This window comes from Cetorhinus maximus, chromosome 19, assembly GCF_964194155.1.
Source record: "Cetorhinus maximus chromosome 19, sCetMax3.hap1.1, whole genome shotgun sequence".
Classification (NCBI taxonomy): domain Eukaryota; kingdom Metazoa; phylum Chordata; class Chondrichthyes; order Lamniformes; family Cetorhinidae; genus Cetorhinus; species Cetorhinus maximus.
Genome location: NC_135897.1, coordinates 30,138,372 through 30,155,784, shown reverse-complemented (window position 1 = coordinate 30,155,784; position 17,413 = coordinate 30,138,372). Strand labels below are relative to the sequence as shown.

The 17,413-nt window shown below is 42.6% G+C and overlaps 1 protein-coding gene across 3 annotated transcripts in view; it reads left to right on the top strand.

The window, feature by feature from the left end:
• The first annotated feature begins 11,294 nt into the window (after nucleotides 1-11,294).
• gigyf2 (GRB10 interacting GYF protein 2) overlaps nucleotides 11,295-17,413 on the top strand; it is a 168,296-nt gene continuing 162,177 nt past the window's right edge. For all 3 annotated transcript variants that reach the window (XM_078563647.1, XM_078563645.1, XM_078563646.1), the window contains exon 1: nucleotides 11,295-11,400. The gene's annotated coding sequence lies outside the window, so the exon portion shown is untranslated. The remainder of the gene's footprint in view (nucleotides 11,401-17,413) is intronic.

The following is a 17,413-nucleotide window of genomic DNA, read 5'->3' as shown; positions in this document are numbered from 1 at the left end:
GCATATTTAAGTGAAGTCACTGGTGGGAGAAACTGTGGAAGAGGGGACCATGGCTGTCGTCCTCATTGTGGAGGTGCCAGTGGAGGTACCTCCAGAGGCTGCTGCACCTGTCATTGGGCTTTGCTGCACAGTAGATCCTCAGTCAGAGGGGCCAAGGGGGTTGATGGTGATGATGGCACCCCGTTAGGGGTGGCACCCTCATCCTCCTCAGTGATTGCCTCAGCCATAGGTTGGCACTCCAGATGGCTGGAGGAGATCACCAGTTGGGCACAACTGGCATTCATCTCTGCATTATGAGGGCCACTGACCAGTCCATGCATAAAGAGTGTGGCATGCATTCTGTGCATGTCAGTGTGCTATTCCTGCCTCTACTCCAAGCAATGTTGCATATGGCTCTCCATGAGGTTGGTCACTCTCTCAATAGAGCAGCTCATGCATTCAAAGCCCTGAGCTAGGGTCACATGAGCTGAATGAACTCCTCCACTCTCAGTCCATAACCCCACAGTGCCTCAGGGAACTCTGACATGTGGGTACATATTTGTTGCTGCTGGTCTAAGTAGGGCTTCCATTTTTGTGACTCCCGAGGCCCTATATCTTTGCCCAGCTGAGCATGTGTCTGTCCCCCAACTTCCAAGGGGAATTGGCCACTGTTGCTTCTCTCATCTCCTCCTGTTCACTTGCGACATGCTCTTCACCCAGTGCCAACCTATGTAATCACGTGTGCGGACCCACAAGGTGACTGTATCTGAGCTATTGAATGGTGGGCTTAGAAGGTGTGACAGTGCTTGCTCTGGTGCCCATGCTTGTCCTGGTGCAGACAGAGGAAATTGTCCTTTCTCCTCCATGTCAGAACCTCTGTGCAACACAAGAAGTCATGAGTATGAGCTTTGAAGTGCAGAAGGCTCTACAGTACTGAGGCTTCCCAATGCAGCTCAGTCTTTGGCATGCTGTCGGACAGGGTAGAGTGCACTGGAGAGGATTTCAGAGGGACCTCCAGGTTGCTGTCAGAGAAGTGAGGGGCAGTCCTGCAATGTGTGCCAGGCCTCAGCCTCTCTCCTTCAATCCCAGCTGCTTCCATTTCCTTTAGCAAATGACACACATTAACAGCTGCCTTTAATGTGTTTACATGGGGCCTGCATTCAATAAGTCCCACATCCATTCCTGCACCCAAGGCCACTAATTGCCTACCCAACCCACCCTCCAATCAATTAGTAGCACTCCTCTGCAAAAATCATGGGCTGGGACTACTTCCCCCGGGGCATGGAAATGGCCCAATGTCAGTTTTCTGACCCAGGAGGGAAAATCCTATCCTTTGTATCCGCATTCCCAGCAGAAGGCACAAATTACATACCAGAAATAGAGGGCAACCAAAGGGCAAATAAGAGTGAGTAAGGTAAAGTAATTAATAACTGCAAAGAAAATGTATTAGAGAATAAAAGGGGACTAAAAGTTGACAAATCCCCAATAAATGAAGACCTACATCCTAGCGTTCTAAAAGAGATAGCTGCAGACAAAGTGGATGCACTGGTTGTGATTTTCCAAATTTTCCTGGATTCTAGAATGGTCCCAGTGAAATGGAAGCTAGCAAATATAACACTGCTATTTAAGAAAGGGAGGCGGGGTGGAGAGAAAACTGGAAACTACAGGAAGTTAGCCTGACATCAGTGGGCGGGGAGATGCTGGAATTTATTAAGGAAGTCTTAGCAATGCACTTTGAAAATCACAGAAACAGTGGGCATGGGCAGAATTTTACGACAGCGGGATTTTACGATCCTGCTGTCGTCAATGGGATTAATAACGGCCCGCCGCATTTTACAGCCCCGTCCCCGCCAAAACAGGACCGTAAAATTCTGCCCAGTGTGATTTTACGAAAGGGAAATCATGTTTGACAAATTATTTAGAGTTTTTGAGTGCGTAACTAGTAGAATAAACAAAGGGGAGCATGTAGATATGGTATACTTGGACTTTCAAATGGCATTCAATAAGATGCCACTCAAAATGGCACATGGGTAAATATACTAGCATAGGTGGAGGACTGGTTCATGTATAGGAAGCTACAAGTTGGGATAAATGAGGCATTTTCAGATTGCCAGAATGTAATTAGTGGAGTGCCACAAGGATCAGTGCTGGGACCTCAGCTATTTACAATTTATCTTAATGACTTAGACTAAGAGTCTGAGAATAATGTATCTAAATTTGTGGATGATACAAGTTTCGGTGGGAATGTTGGCTGTGAGAGGGCACAAAGAGGCTGTAAAGAAACACAGACAGGTTAAGTAAATGGGCAACCAGATGGCAGATGGAGTATCATGTGAAGCTATTCACTTTGTTTATAAGAATAGCCACTGAGAAATCAAATACGGAATTCAGAAGAAAGATATTTACCCAACGAGTGGCAAGAATGCGGAACTTATAAACACAAAGTGTAGTTGAGGCCAAGATTATTGATGTAGTCAAGGAGAAGCTCAATAAGAACGTGATGGGGAAGGAAATTGATGGTTACACTGATACCAGTTAGATGAACAAGAATGGGAGGAGGCTTGCATGAAGCATTAATGCTGCACAGACTGTGGAGGTTGGACTGTTTCTGTGCTGTATGTGTATGTACTTCTGTTTTGTGTAATAAATATAATCCAGGGCTATCTTTATCGGGTAAATGTTAGAAACATAGAAACATAAAAAATAGGAGCAGGGGTAGGTCATTTGGCCCTTTGAGCCTGCTCTGCCATTCAATATGATCATGACTAATCCTCTACCTCAACACTGTACTCCTGCGCACTCCCCTATACCCCTTGACACCTTTAGAGTCCAGAAATCTATCTATTTCCTTCTTAAATATATTCAGTGACTTGGCCTCGATAGCCCTCTGCGGTAGAGTATTCCACAGGTTCACCACCCTCTTACTGAAGAAGTTTCTCCTCATCTCAGTCCTAAATGGTCTACCCCGTATCCTGAGACTGTGACCCCTTGTTCTAGGCCTCCCAGCCAGGGAAACATTGCCCCTGCATTCAGTCTGTCCATCCCTGTCAGAATTTTATATGTTTCAATGAGATCCCCTTTCATTCTTCTGAATTCCAGCAAATACAGGACTAGCCGGCCCAATCTTTCCTCATTCGACAATCCTGCCATCCCCGGAATCAGTCTTCACTGCACTCCCTCTATGGCAAGTATATTCTATCTTAGGTAAGGAGACCAAAACTGCACACAATACTCCAGGTATGGTCTCACCAAAGCCCTGTACGGATGCAGTAAGACATCCTTGCTCCTGTACTCAAGTCCTCTCGCAATGAAGGCCAACATACCATTTGCCATCTTAACTGCTTGCTGCATCTGCATGCTTGCTTTCAGTGATTGATGTACAAGGACACCCTTTGTACATCAACATTTCCCAATCTATCACCATTTAGAGTCACGGAGTTTATTTTTCATACCAAAGTGGATAACTTCACACCTATCCACATTATACAGCATCTGCCATGTATTTCCCCACTCACTCAACCTGTCAAAATTACCTTGAAGCCTCTTAACACCCTCCTTATTGCTTACATTCCCACCAAGTTTTGTGTCATTAGCAAACTTGGAAATATTACATTTGGTTCCTTCTTCCAAATCTTTGATATATATTTGAATAGCTGGGGCCCAAGCACTGATTCCTGTAGTACCCCACTAGTCACTGCCTGCCACTCCACAAAAGACCGGTTAATCCTGCTCTCTGATTCCTGTCTGCTAACTAATGTAAGGGGCTTGGTAAGTGCTCGTTTACCCTTATTGTTAGTTCCTGTCTTTTGGATTTTATAAAGGACAAATTCACAGGGACACAGGGGTTTAGGCTCAACCACAAACTCATTTATAAAACTCCACTGAAAAGTAGAACCACGGGCAAAACCCCAAAACTTACTCAGTCCAACTCAAACCCCCTTTCAGCATTTAGCTACTACCCTTAAAGCTATCCTGAATTCTCAGCCCCAAAATCCGTGGATCTGGCTGATACTTACTCCCCACATGGTTGGTCATTCCAGTGCGAGCTGTAGATCCATGAACCAGGTTGACCGTTCCTGATGCTCCCTTGGTGGCTGCAGTGCCAGGCTCCAGGGCCTTGGTCTTTTTATTAGAAATCTTGTTTACAGTATCGAAGTATATTTCCTGGAGCACATTCTGTTTGAATGTTTGGTGCTTAGCACCCCTTAATCTCTTTAGTCTGGTTCCTGCTTTGGTTTAGATAACCCATTCATCACGATGTTGTTTCCACACCCGAAGCAATGGACCCCATCCCAGTGTGATGTCTCTGGATCTCAAGTTAATGTGCAAGTGATAAGATCCATTGCTCCTTAGCTGTTGTTGATGTTTGTTTGTGTGATGGCTGCTGTGATGGTCTCCCAGCTTCTTTAATTGGATTATCTGATGGCACCTGCTTTGTGTCTTCGAGATGATAATGTCCCAGTATCTTTACACAGTATTGAATTGGTTTCAGTATTAACATGTTTGAAGACTAACCCCTTGCGGTACATTCTGGTTTGAGGTTTGAGGTTTGAGCCTGCCTCTGTTTTGAGGTTTGGCCTGTTATGTTTTGCAGTGTTAATATCCATGAAGCGAGGTCTTTGGGGTTTTTATATTTAATGAAGTCCAGTTGAGGGAGATTCCGATACTACACCAATTCTCAATCCACGCCAATATATTACCCCCAATCCCATGTGCTTTAATTTTACACACTAACTTCTTATGTGGGACTTTATCAAGGTCTTTCTGAAAGTCCAAATACACCACATCCACTGGTTCTCCTTTATTTTTTCTGCTAGTTACATCCTCAAAGAACTCCAGTAGGTTTGTCAAACATGAGTTCCCTTTCATAAATCCATGTTGACTCTGTCTAATTGTTGGATCCTGGTTTTTTGGGGCTAGATAATCCGGGTTGCACACTTGCTTCATGGTGACCGAGTGGGTACCAAGACAGAGAAGATCAGTAGACCGTTCTTAGAAGAAACACATTCTGTTTATTTACAAAAAGAACTTAACAGCTATACGTGTGTGCTTACAACGCAAAACTCTGTCTTTACTCTTCAGACGCTAACTCAAGACTGCTGACTGCAGAGGTAGCTCGCGCTACTCTGCTATTGGGTATCAAGGTCATGTGATCTTACATTACAATATTTGTTTTAAAGGTATATTACACATCAGATTACTATATTCCTCTCCCTTTACTCAGAAATACATTTTATAATTTTTTTCAAAATATCAAATTATTCACACAGATCAATAACTTACAGTCAGTCTTTCTAGGGGTTTCCTTATGCGTGTAGAACATCTCAGCTCTGCAGCTTCTGATGTTTGATCCGGATCCTCCCTCACTGTAGTCATCTGAGCATCTGGTTCTTCAGTAGGTACCTGAAAATCTGGTTCTTCGACTCTTTCAGGTACAGTCGGCCCTTCAGACACATCTGTACTTAGATGAGTTCTTTCAACAGGAGACGTTGATTCAGGCACGAACACTGGTGGAATCATTTCTGGATATTTTGTTTCTCTTCTTCTTGTATGATCCACATGTCTCCTTATGACTCGATCTTCCACTTTCATGTGGTAGGAAAGAGGTCCTGTTACTGCAATTATTTCACCAAACAACCATGCTGGTCCTTCTCTAAAATTTTTCACAAACACTTTCTCTCCTACGTTAAACATCCTGTCATGACTGTGACAATCATGTCCAATTTTCTGACTTCCCTGGTTTCTTCCCACCTTCCCCCCCAAGTTTGGCATAATTAGGCTCAATCTTGCTCGGAGATGGCGCTTCATCAACAATTCCGCAGGTGTGACACCTGTTGTCGTATGAGGGATAGTTCTATAATGGAAAAGAAAACGTGCTAATTTAGTCACGATAGAATGTCCAGACAATTTCTTCATACCAGATTTGAACATCTGAACTGCTCTCTCTGCCAGTCTATTTGAAGAAGGGTGGTATGGTGAAGTTCTCACATGAATAATACGTCTGAGGGTGATAAATTTGTGAAATTCAGCACTCGTGAATATTGTTCCATTGTCTGATATGACCACTTCAGGTATTCTGTTGATTGTGAAACTTTGTCATAACTTATCTGTTGTAGCAGAAGATTTTGGCGACCTCACTTCATATATGTCCATCCATTTTGAATGTGCACCAACGGTAAGTAGAAACATTGTTCCCATAAAAGGTCCTACATAGTCGATGTGTACTCGCACCCATAGCCTTTCTGGCCACTCCCAGGGGTGTAATGGAGCTGTTGCAGGTAATTTTTGTACTTGCTGGCGCTGCATACAACTTCTCACTAACTTTTCTATTTCTCCATCCATCCCAGGCCACCATAAATAGTTGCTTGCTATTGCCTTCATTTTGGAAGTTCCGGAATGCGCACTGTGAAATTCAGACAACAATGGCTTCCATCCTTTTGGAGGAATGATCACTCGTGCTCCCCACAATAGGATACCTTCTTGGCTGATTATTTTGTATCTTCTCCGGAAATACGGTTTCGTTTCATCTGATTCTTGTTTTTGTGACCAATCAATGAAGAACTTGATATCACACTTTGGATAAGACTGCGTCTCGATTTGTCCAATATTTAATCTGTCTAACATATATCGGTGATGAGTCCAGGAAGTTGAATAATTAAACAAATTCTTGAGGAAATTGGAACAGCCCCATCTTTTACTTGCATGGCCAAACGACTGAGTGCATCCACGTTTGCAATTTGACTTCCGGGTCTATGAATGAAAGTATACTCATGCACTGCCAAGATCAATGCCCATCTTTGTACTCTTTCTGAGGCTATAGTGGGTATAGCCTTGCTGGCGCTGAACAATCCCAATAATGCCTTGTGGTCCGATATAATAGTAAAATGACGACCGTGTACATATGGGTGAAACTTCTTGACTAAAATGATTGACAGGTCTTCTTTTTCTATTTGAGAGTACCCTTTTCCTGCTGTATTAAGTGTTCCATAACACATCCTATTGGTTGTTCTGATCCATCATCCATTCGATGGGAAAGCACAGCTCTCACTCCATAGGGAGATGCGTCACATGTTAATATCAACTCTTTTTTTGGGTCAAAATGTACTTGAAGTGTAGGTGATTGTAACAACTGTTTCACTTTTATGAAAACTTCTTCCTGTAGTGTTTACCAAAACCATCGCTGATTTTTCTTGAGCAAGTAATATAGGGGTGCCAGTTCTGTTGACAAATTAGGCAAGAAGTGTCCATAGTAATTGATCATCCCCAAAAATGAGTTCAGTTTGGATGTATTCTTTGGCGCTGGTGCTTCTCTAATGACTTTCACTTTTTCTTCAACTGGATGTAGGCCTTGTGAATCTACTTGTGACCTAGGTAAGTTACCTCTTTCGCTTGGAATGTGCACTTTTCTTTTTTCAACCACACTCCAACCTGCGAAAAACGTTTCAAAACTTCTTCCAAGTTCAACAAGTGTTCCTTTTCAGTGAGTCCAGTCACGAGAATGTCATCCAAATAAACTACAACGTGGGGCAGTCCCTGTAGCAAACTTTCCACGGTTCTTTGGAATATGGCGCAAGCTGAAGGTACGCCAACAGGTAAACGGCTGTATTGGTACAACCCTTTGTGTGTATTAATGGTGACCAAGGGGCCTTCTCTAATTCAAATTGTTAATAGGCATGACTCATATCAAGCTTCGTGTGGGCAGTTTCACCTACCAGTTTAGCGTACAAGTCTTCAATTTTTGGTATGGGGTGTCTGTCCAACTTAGCTACTTTATTGATTGTTAATTTGTAGTCCCCACAAATTCGAATGCTTCGGTCAAGTTTGAGAACAGGTACAATTGGTGTTGCCCATTCTGAAAACTGCACTGGTTGTATTACTCCCAGCTTTTCTAATCTGTCCAGTTCGGCGTCTATCTTTTCCTACATTGCATAAGTCTTGCCTTCATGAATCTTGGTGTTAACTCTGGATCTACATGAATTTTTGCTTGTAGCCCCGCAATCTTTCCAAGTTCACCCTTGAAAACTGAGGCATATTCTTGTAGTAGATCTGATAGCCTATTAATTCTCAGTTGGAAGATTTCAGTCCATTCCAATGTAATTTCTTTCAGCCAGTTTCATCTGAGGAGACTAGGTCCTTCGCCTGCTACCATCATTAAGGATAATTTCACTGTTTGACCTCTGTAGTGTACTGTGACTTTACATATGCCCTTGACTTGTATGTCTTCTCCAGTGCAAGTTTTCAATATGGCACCAGTTTCTTCCAAATTTAGTTTACTTTCCCCATTATTCACCTATTTAAAAGTATGCTCACCTATCACCGTACTGGCTGCACCAGTATCCACCTCCATTCTGATAGGCCTCTCATGGTTACAAAAAAAAGTTCTGTTCTTCCTACCTTTAAATTATATAATGAATAAATGTCTGAATCTTTTACTTCAGGCTTTTCAATGCTGTTAATCCCATTGGGTTTTGTTTTTGTCTGGAAGTCTGTCTGATTCTATCTTTACAATGTCTCATGAGGAGTCCATCTTGATGACAGAAAAACATTTGATCTTTTAAAACTGTGATTCATTACAAGGTTGTCTGCTTTCACCTCTGTTACCATTATGCCATGTTTTTGCTGCTAAATTATCTTGTTTTATTTGTCTGCTACTGGTGGCTGCTTCCCGCTTCTGAGTAAAGCTTTGCAATTTCGAGCTCTTTTTGGCTGAGGCTCCCACCCAACGTGGAGGACAGCACCATTTTGTGCTCCCTGTATGGCTTTCAAGTCTTGCACTGCACCTTCATTGCCAGAGTGATTTCCAATGCGTTCTGAAAATCTAAATTTGTTTCAGACAGTAATCTCTTCTGAATCGCATCTTCATTTATACTGCACACCAAATGATTTCTAAGCATATCATTGACAGCTGTACCAAACTCTCAATATTCAGTTAGTTGTTTCAGACTTGCCACATGACAAGCAACCGTCTCCCCCGCGGCTCCATTCCTTGAATTAAATTTGAACCATTGCATCATCACCGGTGGCTTGGGCTGGTAATAATTCTTTACCAGGTTCACTAAGTCATCAAAATTTTTCGAATCTGGAGCACTGGGTGCAACAAATTTCGAATTAATCCATATGTCTTACTCCCTTCTAAACTTCCTGCCCCTTACCTTAAATCTATGCCCCCTGGTTATTGACACTTACGCTAAGGGGAAAAGTTTCTTCCTATCTACTCTATCTATGCCCTCATAATTTTGTACACCTCTATCAGGTCCCCCCTCAGCCTTCTCTGCTCTAAGGAAAACAGCCCTAGCCTATCCAGTCTCTCTTCCTACCTGAAACGCTCCAGCCCAGGCAACATCCTGGTGAATCTCCTTTGCAACCTTTCCAGTGCAATCACATCCTTCCTATAGTGTGGCGAACAGAACTACATGCAGTACTCCATCTGTGGCCTAACTAGCATTTTATACAGCTCCAACATAACCTCCCTGCTCTTATATTCTATGCCTCGGCTAATAAAGGCAGATAACCCATTTGCCTTATTAAACACCTTATCTACCTGTGCTGCTGCCTTCAGGAATCTATGGGCATGTACACCAAGGTCCCTCTAATCCTCTGTACTTCCTAGGGTCCTACCATTCATTGTGTGTTCCCTTGCAACGTTAGTCCTCCCAAAATGCATCACCAAGCTGATGGTTTATTCTCAGCACCTTGTTTTATGACTGTGAAACATGGGCAACTTGCAGCTACCAGGAAAAGAAGCTCAATAATTTCCATCTTCGTTGTCTGTGGTGCCTAATGGGTATATCCTGGCAGGCCAAAGTCATGAATATGGCAGCCCTCTCAAAGTCAGAGCTTCTAAATTTTGTTGGCACTAATCAAACAGAGGATCAGGCTTCAATGGAGCAGGCATGTCCGCAGGATGGAAGATGGCCGGATACCCAAGGACCCTTTGTATGGTGAGGTAACCAGTGCCAGATACCAGTTGGGCCCCAAGTCTCTGCTTCAAGGGTGCTTGCAAGCTTGACATGAAGACTCTAAACATTGACTATCGCACCTGGGAGTCACTAGCTGCAAAAGAGGGAAATGGAGACAGTGCCTCCTGTGGGCTGGAATGCACTATCACGATGACCAGTGGGTACAACAGCTTAGCAACAGGTGGCAATGCCAAAAACATCGCACAACATAATTTGGCAGCTTCATGTGTGGCACTTGTGGCAGAACCTGCCTCTTAAGGATTAGCTTTCACAGACTTCAGCAAAGGTACACCAAATGAAGACCCCGCACCTAAATGGATTGTCATCTGTGTGTCCATCACCTTTCATAGGTGGAAGTATGCTGACAACAGGAAAAACCATTTTGTTCCAGGTCAAAATCATTTAAGCTAATAGAGTGATGTTTATTCTGGAGAGGAAAAACAAAGTGTGATGCATTGAAATAACACAAGAACACAAGAAATAGGAGCAGGAGTAGACGACATAGCCCACTGAGCCTGCTCTGCATAAAAGCAAAATACTGCGGATGCTGGAAATATGAATCAAAAACAGAAAATGCTGGTAGCTCTGCAGAAGGGTCATATGGACTTGAAATGTCAACTGTTTCTCTCTCCATAGATGCTGTCAGACCTGCTGAGTTTTTCCAGCGTTTTCTGTTTTGAGGCTGCTCTGCAATTCAATATGATCATGACTGACCTTGGGCTTCAATTCCACTTTACCACCCGCTTCCCATATCCCTTGATTCCCTGAGAGACCAAAAATCTGTCTCTCCCAGCCTTAAACATGGTCAATGATGGAGTATCCACAGCCCCTTTGGCTAGAGAATTCCAGACTCACAACCCTTCGAGTGAAATAACTTCTTCTGATCTCAGTCCTAAATGATCCCTTATCCGGAGATTGTGTTCCCCCCCCACCACGTTTAGATTCCCTGACCAGCTTAAACAATCTCTCAGAATCCACCCTGTCAAGCCCCTTCAGAATCATGTATGGTTCACTGAGATCACCTCTCATTCTTCTAAACTCCAGAAAAAATAGACCCAGTTTACTCAGTCACTCAATCTTTCAAACTCTTTTGAGTTATCAGTCACAGATTGCAACTCTTTCGAGTACAAACATGACTTATACAATTAAAAAAATATATAAAAATTGAATATAAAAAAAAAATGAACTGAGCCACAGCTGACACCTCCCAACGTTCAATCTTTCAAGCGAAGAGACTGAATCCCCTGATGAATGAATGAATGAATGAATGAGGAGCTGCTGGTGCCCTATACCTGTGGCATGCGCATGCCCACACCCGGCTGCCGAGGCCGCTCAGCATCCGGGGACGTGGAGCTGGGCCCCGGATCACGTGACACCTATTATTCCGCCATCTTGTCGCCGAGGAGAGTAGAAACGCTGCGAGTGAGGCTGCGAGAAACCTTCCTGTTCGCGATTAGCGCAGGTAAGGGACCGGCACATACAGGATATGACAGCCCACCCGCTGAAAACATTGTTTCCACCTCGGGCCCGGGCCCAGACCTCTCCTCCTGCCCCCTCACTCTCAGCTCTCTCCCTCCGTCCCTCTTCACCCTGGCCGACCCTGTCCTCACAGCCGGGGGGGGGGAGCCGGGGAGGGAGTCGACACCAGCACATGGCGCAGCCCGAGAACCCGACTGCTGAGCTGGCCTGGGCCTCCCCCACCCTCTCACCTAAAGGCAGGCCGCACAAACTGCCCCCTTAGGGAAGCCACCCCCGATGTGGAAACAGTCAATCCCTCACATATGAACAGAGCGGCCTCCTTAAGCAGGCTTTAGGAACTGAAGGTGCTTACGGCCAGCAGGCTGCCCTGGTGATGCCACACTGCCCACTCATCTACTCGCTGTTTGTAATATAAATAGGGTGAAGCTCCTGACTGGGTTAAGTTTCAGTTACTCCAGGTTACAGTCTTAAGAATTAATAATATTTAGTGTTGAGGAAAGTCTCCCTGAAGATGTCCACCTCCAGCAATAAAAGTGCGGTTATTAGGATTGATCGTTATGCCTTTTAAATATAAATGTTTGAGGAGTGTTTGGGACGACGGTGATCTGTTATCATTTATCGGACCTGAGTCATTATATCTGCGCGTTTTAAATTTCACACTGATTGTATGATTCCACTATCCATATGGAAGATGAGGAAATGGAATTCATGTTTCTGAAGAGTAATTTCCTGACGTCAAATGCATTCTCTTCCATTTACTTTTCAACATAGTAATCGAAATCTAGTTTTGCACTCTTCACGATATTATAATGAATATTGTTATGTTTTCATATTAAACATTTTCCCAATCTTTAGCTTTATATTCTAGAGTGATTAGCAATGATGTCACAATTGTTACCAATCATCAGATTGCCTGCATTGATGTAATAGGAATTCCAAGGTGCTTGTTTAAACTTCTGTAACATGTTAGTTGAACTTCATGTTCTGGACTCTTAACAAACTGCATGACATGGGTTTTTGGTATGTGTTATTCACCCTGCCTAACAGAATCCTGTGGTATTAAGTTAGTCATGTATTTTCAGTAAATAATTTTGTTTCGATGCTGTTGGATGTTTTGAAATACCTGATGTATGGTATATCAGAAACATAGACTAATACACACATTAAACAATTTCGTTCACTTTCAGTTGCATAACTCATCTTAATTTGTGACATGTCTAATGTTTAAGATTTTGGAAATCATGCTTGTGTGAAAACATGTAAAGCATTGTATTATGACATTTTCATTAACTCTGCTATGTGTAAAATGTTTGTTCATAAAATTGATTTGATTATCAGCAGTTCTTTAAAGTTGTTGTACATAAGCTAAATTATTCTGGAGTGTAGCTATGTTGAAACTCCTTTTTTGTTTATTGAAAGTGTATCTGCTCTTAGCCCCTTATTTTCTAGATTTATCAGCTAAATTTCTCAACTTGCCCACTCCTATATATTGGTTAAAATGATGGAATAGTTTGTATAACAGCTGATAACTCTTAATCTTATCTTACTAATATGTTGCAGTTCCTTGTTACTGTTTTTTATGCTTTCTTGCAGACGATCTAGGACGACATTTCATATGCAGTACCTCATCCATTGCAGAAGTTTTAGTTGAAATTATGAATGGGGTAATGGGGCTGTGGGCAGCAGAATTCATTCATTATGTTACTAAAATAGAATAAAGCACAATTTCACAGGAGGCTCTGTGCTAAATGTATGCTCTGAGGCTGCCTTTTATAGCTTTGGAGCACATTAATGGACAAACTTGACATGTCTTAACTCCTTGTAAAATTTAAATTTTTTGATCAATTAAAGAACTTGAATTTACATACCGTTATACCACGTTCTCAGGACGTTGTACATAGTTGGTGAATTGCTTTTGAAGTGTAGTCATTCTTGAGTAGATGAAATAATTTTAGATGCCTCTTCAATCCTTAACTTTCTCTGCTCTAATGAGTACAATCACAGCTTCTCTGATCTTTCCACATAACTGAAATCCTTCATCCCTGACATTCTGGCAAATCTCCTCTGCACCCACTCCAAGAGTACGATTTACTCAAGTTGTTAAGACTTGAATTTTTTTTGTTAGTGAGAAGATCTTGAGTTAGTATCAAATTACATTTATTAAATGTCATTGCATCTCTTGCAGAGTTAAATCTTGATAAAAGGTTAAGAAGTTGGGAATTATGCCTGCATTAGGTTTTTTTGTTATTATAAAAAACATTTGGAAAACTCGTGCTATAGTTTTAAGCTACAAGTTTTAATAAATGTTTCGTACCTATTTGGAAACTTTGCATTTGGCATGTTGTACATTAATTTGGGGAAACGGTGGTGGCACATTTGAATCTGTAACAGGAAAAAGTTTAGTGTCACTGTTCTCATTTGTTTAGATAGGCAGCATAACCGTGGTGGTTTGCTATGATTCCAGAAGAAAGCAATCACATAAAAGGCTGCTATTTTTTCAGTGCTTCTACTTGCCATTTCTATGCTGATGTACAATATATATAGCCATATAAATAATAATCAGAACAGGTGCACAAAGTATGACAATTCTCCTTAAAATCATAACTTGTACATTTATACTTTTTCTTTCAGTACCCTATTCCTATAGTATTACTACTTTTCAGATCCTCTGTGTCATTAGGGGCCTGAGATTTACTTTTTGCCTGTGCAACAACAGCTTGTATTTATATCACACTTTTAACTAATAAAACATCCCAAGACATTTTACAGGAGCATTATAAAGCAAAATTTGACACTGATCCACATAAGGCTATATTAGGGACAGATGACAAAAAGCTTGGACAAATAGGTTGTAAGCAGTAGTGATCTGCCTAAAGGCGGGTCCTCTGTTCATTTCTCCATGCATCACAGTTTTGCACCTACCTCTTAAGTCGCTCATAGAAGCTTCACATTTTCAATTTTAAATTGACTAACACCATTCTCTTTCTCCATCTTGGTATACATTCCTCTAATCTTCCTTCAGTCACCTTCTTTAGCAAGTCCTCTTGCCTTAGAATATGGCCAAGCCAACCTTGTTGCCTTTTATTGATATTCACTAATGATCTTTCTTCCTCTACCATCTTGAGAACTACTTCATTGCTCTTGTGTCCTCTCCAACTGACCCGCTCCATCCTTCTCCAGAACCGCATTTTACAATTCTCTACTGTTTGAATGTCTGCTTTCCTCAAAATTCATGTTTCAGCCTCATATAACAGGACACTCCAAATCACTGTTTTCATAATTCTTTTCATATGATCTGTACTCATTCCTATGCTGAGCAAGTCTTTATGTTTGGAAAATGCATTCTTTACTGTTGCTACTTTAGCTCTGATTTCAGTATTTGGTAAAATTGAATCTGGTGTAGCTGGGCACGGGGTGAGACAAGGCTTTCTATTGTCACACTGACAAAGAACACCATTTGTGATGTTAATGAGGGCTATTTCAGTACTGTGGCAAGGCCATAAATCTGATTAGAGGGATTAAAATATGTAATTGTGGAAAGATGGGTCTGGATTTGATAGTTTCCAGGACTTTGATAGGAAAGAGAAGCTGGCGATGGATGGTAGTTTGCCAGGGAAGAGGGTCAGGGTGGGTTTTTTGAGGAGTGGGTTGATGACGAGTTTGAAGCTTGGGTGGTGGGGAGGTGACGGGAAAGAAATACTTGAGGCAAGGGAAGTGGGAACAATTTCAACTAGTCTGGGACCCAGGAAATGAAGTTCTATGGCTAACTGTTTGGTGGGAATGGAGTTGAGGGTGCAGGATGTGGGCCTCATAGATAGGATGAGTCTGGGGGAAGCCAGGCGGGAGATGGATAGAATAATGAAAAAGATGTAAGTTCAGGGCTAGGGTAGGGCAGTGAGGAACATTGAGAGGATAGGCCTGGTGGGCTAGGCAAAGGGAGAGAAGTGGAAGAGATAATTGAACAGTTGATCTTGATTTTTGTGACAAAATAGTCCATAAGATTCTTGCACTTGTCACTGTGACTTAATTTCTTCCCTGAATCTTTAGCTGGTCTTTCTTGCGGTCAGCGCTATAACATACATTGCGTTTACCCTAGGAGAATATATACAGTACTCTAGTACCGTATATATTCTCCAAGAACAACAGTAATCTACTGTTGAACTATAAGATGCTTTCTCTGGGTAGGACTTGAGCTAATTATATTTCTTTTATTTTTTCAATCATCCTTGTAAAGGCCCACATTGTTGTCCACCCTAATTTCCTTTGAGAAGATGATGGTGAGGCTCCTTTCTGAACCACTGCAATCCATATGTTGTACATGCACCCACAGTGCTGTTAGGGTGAGTGTTCCAGGGTTTTGACCCATTGGCAGTGAAGGAGTTAAATAGTTCCAAGTCAGGATGGTGTGCCTTGGTGGGGAGCCTGCAGATAGTGGTGGTGTTCCCACATGTCTGTTTGCTTGTCCATAGAGTCAGAGGTCTACAGCACAGAAAAAGGCCCTTTGGCCGATTGCGTCTGCGCCAGTCAAACAAGTGCCTAACTATTCTAATTCCATTTTCCAGCACTAGGCCCAGAGCCTTGTATGCCATGCCATGGCATTGCAAGTGCACATCCAAATACTTCTTAAATGTTATGAGAGTTTCTGCCTCTACCACCCTTTCAGGCAATGAGTTCCAGATTCCCACCACCCTCTAGGTGAAAAATTTCTTCCTCATGTCCACTCTGAACCTCCTGCCCCTTACCTTAAATCTATGCCCCCTGGTTATTGATCCCTCCACCAAGGGGAAAAGTTCTTTCCTGTCCACCCTACCTACGCCTCTCATAATTTAAACACCTCAATCATGTCCCCCCTCAATCTCCTCTGCTCCAAAGAAAATAACCCCAGTCTATCTAATCTCTCCTAATAACTAAAACTCTCCAGCCCATGCAACATCTTGGTAAATCTCCTCTGCACTCTCTCTAGTGCAATCACATCCTTCCTATGATGCAGATTCCAGAACTACACACAATACTCTAGCTGTGGCCTAACCAGTGTTTTATACAGTTCCAGCATAACCTCCCTGTTCTTATGTTCTGTGCCTCAGCTAATAAAGGCAAGTATCCCAGATGCCTTCTTTAACCACCTTATCTACTTGCCCTGTTACCTTAAGGGACCGGTGGACATGCACACCAAGATCCCTCTGATTCTCGGTACTTCTCTACCATTCATTGTGTATTCCCGTGCCTTGTTTGTCCTACCCAAGTGGATCAGCTCACACTTATTGAGATTAAATTCCATTTGCCACTGATTAGCCCATCTATACCCTCCTGTAATCTAAGACTATCCTCCTCACTATTTACCACCCCACCAATTTTCGTGTCATCCGTGAACTTACTGATCAACCCTCCTACATTCAAGCCTAAATCGTTTATATGTATCACAAACAGCAAGGGACCCAACACCGATCCCTGTGGAATTCCACTGGACACAGGCATCCAGTCACAGAAACACCCCTCGACCATCTGTTTTCTGCCACTCAGCCAATTCTGCATCCAATTTGCCAAATTGCCTTGGATCCCATGGGCTCTTACAATCGTTATCAGTTTCCCATGCGGGACCTTATCAAAAGCCTTGCTGAACTCCAAGTAGACTACGTCAAATGCATTGCCCCATATCTACACACCTGGTCACCTCTTCGAAAAATTCAATCAAATTGGTCAGACACGACCTCCCCTTAACATAACCACGCTGACTGTCCTTGAGTAATCCCTGCCTCTCAAGTGTAGATTAATTCTGTCCCTCAGAATTGCTTCCAATGATTTCCCCACCACTGAGGTTAGACTGACGGGCCTGTAGTTCCCTGGTTTATCCCTTCCTCCCTTCTTGAATAACGGCACCACATTGGCTGTCCTCCAGTCCTCTCTCACCTCTCCTGTGGCCAGAGAGATATTGAAAATCATTGCCAGCACCCCTGCTATCTCCTCCCTTGCCTTACTCAACAGCCTGGGATACATTT